Below are 6039 nucleotides of genomic sequence, written 5' to 3' on the forward strand. Positions count from 1 at the left end.
GAACAGAAGGTTGCTATCAGTGATCAAGATAGAAATGTATACAAATTCAAGAGAAATGTATAGCTTCCTTAATATATTTTAAGCCAGATGCAAAGGACTTATTTTTTCCTCAAAATTCCAAATTATCTAGGGCTAAAATTTCCTCTTTTGTGAAAGGACAAAACCCAAACCAAATAAACAATCACCACTATCAAAATTAGGATTTTGAGCTTTGGGATGAAGGGTTAAAATTAGAATGGTAGTAGTATCTTCAAATAAAATCTAGATATGAGAAAGACAAGAGAGAATGAGAGGTAGAGAAAGAAACAACATTATCTAACTACTACTGGGGCCAGATGAGAAATCAATTAAAAAACACTTTACCAATATCTGTTAAACTGCAAAATGTAAGGGGAACAGGTTAAAGAGACTATGATTAAATGGGCATAAAACTTTGGCTATAACATCAACTTAGAGGAATGGCAACAACTTTGGAGCAGAAATTAAAAAATGACAGTAGCCATGTAAAGAAAATTGGTATAAAATGTTCTGCAGATGGCACAAAATACCCATGCAACTAGCTAAAATTGATCCAAAACGCTCACCAAAATGTTGGAAGTAGAATAGAATAGAATTTTATTGGCCAAGTGTGATTGGACACACAAGGAATTTGTCTTGGTGCTAAGACAACAAAGTGCTCATATTACCATTAGTGATGGGTGAACCGAACCCACACAATTCGGATCCGTACCGAATTTTGCGGTGTTCGGTATGCTGAACACGAACCCAAAATTTTTTCAAACTTCGGGCAAACTTCGGGGTCGTGTTTGGCGTTTGGAGCTTTGATGTCACCGGCAGGCTGCTAAGGACGCCAAGGTGATCACTTCCTGTTTATTTTTACGTGAAAGGACCGCCCTTTGCTTGCAGCGCCGCTGCGGTGTCCTTTTTCGTAAAAATAACAATGTTTATTTTTACGTGAAGACCTCCCTTTGAAGGAGCTGGGGAATCCCTCCCACGAAGAGATTCTGGGGATGGAGCTTTGAAGTCACCGGCAGGTTGCTAAGGACACCAAGGTGATCACTTCCTGGATTCCATGGAATATTTGCACAACAATCGAAATACTTGCACAACAATCGAAACACAAAAATATACCTTCCAAGGAGGCTTTAATAGGAAAGATTATGACTTGTGTGGAAATGGACAAATTAACAATGGGAACTAAAAGAAAGAGATGAGACAGAATACTATAAGAGCGGGAGCAAATTTTATTACTGGCTGGAAAACAAAAAACAATAAAAATGGTCAAATAAATTAAGAGATAGAAAGAGAAAGAATCAGTAAAAATAAAGGAATAAGAGGGATACCTATAAATGTTATATATATAGTAATAATAACACATTTTGGTAACATGGAATCATTATAATATGTAATACATTGCAAGACAATCACAATGCATCCAACATCATTTTAAAAATGTTTGTCTATGTTTGTTTATGTGTGTTGATACTTAAATAAAGAAAACTTTTTAATTAACAAATAGGATTATTAATTATTGCTCATTATTTTTGTTTATAGTACTGTACACTTACAACAAATACTCAAATAAATAAACAAAAAAATTTGAGAGTAGTGAATGAAAGTTGATTAAGACATTTTGAATCCTATCATTCCAGAATAAAAATATTCAAAGTTCTTTCAACTTGATGGCAAGACACTTCAGATTTTAGCATCAGTCTAATACGTTTGGAAATTTTAGTTCTTTGATTATTATTTGGTGTCATAAAGTTTTTATTTTTTCTTATGATTTCAAGATGACGCTGTATTAACTTACTATAAAACAGTGCTTCTCAATTATTTTCTGTTACACCCCCTTCTAGGAAGAAGTAAACATTTTGTGCACTCCCAACATTCTGCTGGATGATTGTTTGCAATATTCAGCACATTTTCACTGAAAAACCTCAAGCAGCTTATCAGCATGATTGGGGTGTAATGTGTTTAAGTGACACCTTAATTTATTTGGCTTTATGCTATCTGCTGCCAACATTTGTAGGCACAGTAAACTTGTCTCTTAATGGTTTGTTATCTGCACTTCATATCCCCTGCTCTATGCTGTACTATTGTTTAGTGCAAAAAAAACCCCTACTCCCTGAGGCAAAAAAAGCACATTCCCCAGGATCACATGCTTCCCAGCATCGCTCTACGTTCCCCTAGGGGGCCTACACCACTATTTGAGAAGCAATGCTATAAAATGTGTTAAGAGCTGTATTTTTAAAAAAGTTGTGGTTTTTTTCCAAACCTGCCAGACATGGTTTTAATAAGAATCTGATATGGGTTGGTCACCAAGACCAGAGTTTTTGTCTTCCAAGCATGACTCAGAAAACCTCTAGTCCCGTTGACCAACCCATATTGTATGCTGCAGCATTATCTTGGGACATGCATATTCACCTTCATTCATGGTTCTAATAAGTTGCATCCCAGCTTTTATTTTTTTAAAATTCTATTGAAATATAAAAAAGGAAAATAGAATCAGAAGGAATATAAACAAGCTGTATAGATTTTTTAAAAGTGCTGAATAGAAAAGCTAACTAAATATAGTTAAATCAGTAAATACAACAACTTCTCCAAAGTAATTTTCTTAAAATGAGATCTAGCTGTTATCATCTAGTCCCAATGTATCAAAAGATCAATGAGTCTTGGATAGAAAATAAAAGATCCTCTGCTCTCTGGATCTAGGAGCAGGTCCTAGGAGCAAGTAATCTAACCCAATAAAATAGGTGACAGTACCTGTGGAGACGTTCCTTCTTGGGAAGCAGATGCCTTCTGCTTGATCATCTCTGGAACTGACATAAGATTTTATATCTATCAGAGGGTGTTACCTGACTTGCCCATGGATGATTTGGGGATTAACTTCATGACTACTGTACTAGATCATCTTTCACTACATCCGGTTATCAAAAATTTCCTATCTCTGCAGTATTTTTAAAAAGAAGATAAATACTTAATTCTCTTTGTAACACCTGCAGCAAGAATTCTTTTTTGGGGGTGGGGGTGTAATTTTTTTTAAAAAATTCCTCCATAATACAAACTTTTTTCCATACCTTTCAAAATAGTCGGGTTAAAATTAAATTAGTATTTAGTTAGTAAATCATAGATAACTGTCCCCCCAAACGTTTAACAGTTCCAAATTAAATTATTTTCAGTATCAATCATACCCCCCAACCTTGACCTCTAATTTTGTCATCCATATATCCAAATTTTCACCTACTTAAATTCTACGTTGATTTCCTTTAACTTTATTACAATAATTTCATCTTATTCTTAACAATCACAATTAAGTCATTATATTTACTCCCCTACTCATGTATTCTAGAAACCTTTACACCACCACTTTCTAAATAAAATTAAAAAGCTGATAAGCTAAGAAAAAAAGAAAGTATAATAGTAAAAAAGAAAAGAAAAAAGAACTGAAAAACTATTACTAATACTAATACTAATATTAATAAAGAATTTAAAAGTAATCAAACTAGAAAAGGAAAAAGAAAAAGAAAAGACCAAAATCTAATCACGTCAATATTTTAGTTAAACATTTATCGTAATATTGTAGTCATATAACATATGACCTATTAGAATTAAATCAATGCTTCAATACATTTATTATACCTTTCCACCTTAGCATTTCTATATCTATTTTGATATTTCCAACCTTAATTAATATTAAAAAGTTAAAAAAGGAAAAAACATTTCCAAACATTTCTAAAAAACATTAACTCACATCAGTCTTTTACTATTATAAATGTAAATATAGCTGTAAATTATCCATATAATTCTATCCTTCTGATACAATTTTATAAATTCATATATCCTTGGTAAAAACAATACTATTTCAATCTAATTCTATCCTTACATCAATTCATTTTAACAATCAATCAACCATCCTCAAATTTCCATTCCTCTTGCCAAACCCCAGTTGTTTTATATCTAATCTTTCTTGTCTTTTTAAAATCATATACCGTATATACTCGAGTATAAGCCGACCCGAGTATAAGCCGAGGCACCAATTTTTGCCACAAAAACTGGGAAAACGTATTGACCCGAGTATAAGCCGAGGTTAGAAAATGCAGTGGCTACTGGTAACTTATAAAAATGGAAAACAATAAAATTACATTAATTGAGACATGTTTTAGAATATTTATTTTAAAGAAAACCAGTAAACTAGCTCTGTAAATTTAAAAGAGGGTAAACAAATTAACAATATTAACAATAAATTAAAAAGTAAAAAAAGTAGCTCGATCAGGAACAAAGCTAAAACCTAAGAGTTAAAATCCTTCAAAACTGGATTCCTTCTCATCATTAATTGGATTTACATTATTGTTCTGTTTTTATATATGCTGTGAGCCACCCTGAGTCCTTGGAGAGGGATTGCATACAAATCCAATTAAATAAACAAACAAACAAACAAACAAACAAATAAGTGTATCCAAAGAAGAGCTTCAGCATTAGCTGCTGTGAGGTTATCAGCATAGAAAACCAAATAGATAGATAGATAGATAGATAGATAGATAGATAGATAGATAGATAGATATAGATAGAAAGATAGACAGACAGACAGACAGACAGATAGAAAAATAGATAGATAGATAGATATAGATAGAAAGATAGATAGACAGACAGACAGACAGATAGAAAAATAGATAGATAGATAGATAGATAGAAATAGATACAGATAGATAGATAGATAGATAGAAAGAAAAATAGTTAGATAGAAAAATAGATAGATAGAAATAGATACAGATAGATAGATAGATAGATGATAGATAGATAGATAGATAGATAGATAGACAGACAGACAGACAGACAGACAGATAGAAAAATAGATAGATAGATAGATATAGATAGAAAGATAGATAGACAGACAGACAGACAGATAGAAAAATAGATAGATAGATAGATAGATATAGATAGAAAGATAGATAGACAGACAGACAGACAGATAGAAAAATAGATAGATAGATAGATAGAAAGAAATAGATACAGATAGATAGATAGATAGATAGAAAAATAGATAGATAGAAAAATAGATAGATAGAAAGATAGACAGATAGAAAAAGAATTCCTGTCTAGCTCTGCCTCATAACACATTATTAGATCCTATCCAAGCAAGGACAGCAACTACCACAAAATACCATTTTTTAAACAGTTTAAATCCTTTCAAAGGAGGGGGAGGAGAATCTGACAGCAGGGGGCCTTTTTAATCCGACTCACCATTGCAAATGGCTGCCTTCTTTGCTTGAGCTAGGAAGAGGAACTACGGCGTGCCAGAGGGGACAAAAGCTGGTGCCTCCTCGCTTTGGCTCAAGCAATGGCGCCCTCGTGTGGTGACTTTGTCAATGACCCGAGTATAAGCCGAGGCTGTGTTTTTCAGCCCATTTTTGGGGCTAAAAAACTCGGCTTATACTCGAGTATATACGGTACTTTCTTCCTCACACTCTTTCTGCCAGAAGAAACAATTTTTAGAGAATTCCCATTTTCCATCCCAATTTCTTTCTTATTTGGCCCATTCCAAGGTGTCAGGTAACATCTATTTTTAATAATAGTGCTAATTTTGATATAATCATCATCAAACATGTGATCCTCTACCCCCTCTTTAAACTGACCACGTTCTAAATCATTTATCTTTTGGGATCCCTTCCTCCCTTAATCAATCTCAAAATAAAGTTCAATTGGCAGTGTTTTTGTATTTGCATCATTATCTTGCTGTCGAGGAGTTTTTTCCAGTTGTTCATAGCTATTCTCTTCTTCTTCCTCTTCATCATTTTCTATATAGTCTTCGTTAAACCTTCCAGTTGAAACAACAATATTAACATTTCCATATTGATCTGTCCAGTCAGAAATGTCTTGCATATTCTCTTTGAATAAATCTCTTATTTCCTCCATCTTGTCCAAATTTGAAAAGACCAATGTATCTCCAGTAAAGCCGTCTTGTCGTGGCGCTGGCCACACCCCTCTCCCAGCAAGAATTCCTTATGCGCAAATCTGGAATAAAGAAACAATCCCTACTAC

The sequence above is a fragment of the Erythrolamprus reginae genome, chromosome 12 (assembly GCF_031021105.1).
Source record: "Erythrolamprus reginae isolate rEryReg1 chromosome 12, rEryReg1.hap1, whole genome shotgun sequence".
In the NCBI taxonomy this organism is placed as follows: Eukaryota; Metazoa; Chordata; class Lepidosauria; order Squamata; family Dipsadidae; genus Erythrolamprus; species Erythrolamprus reginae.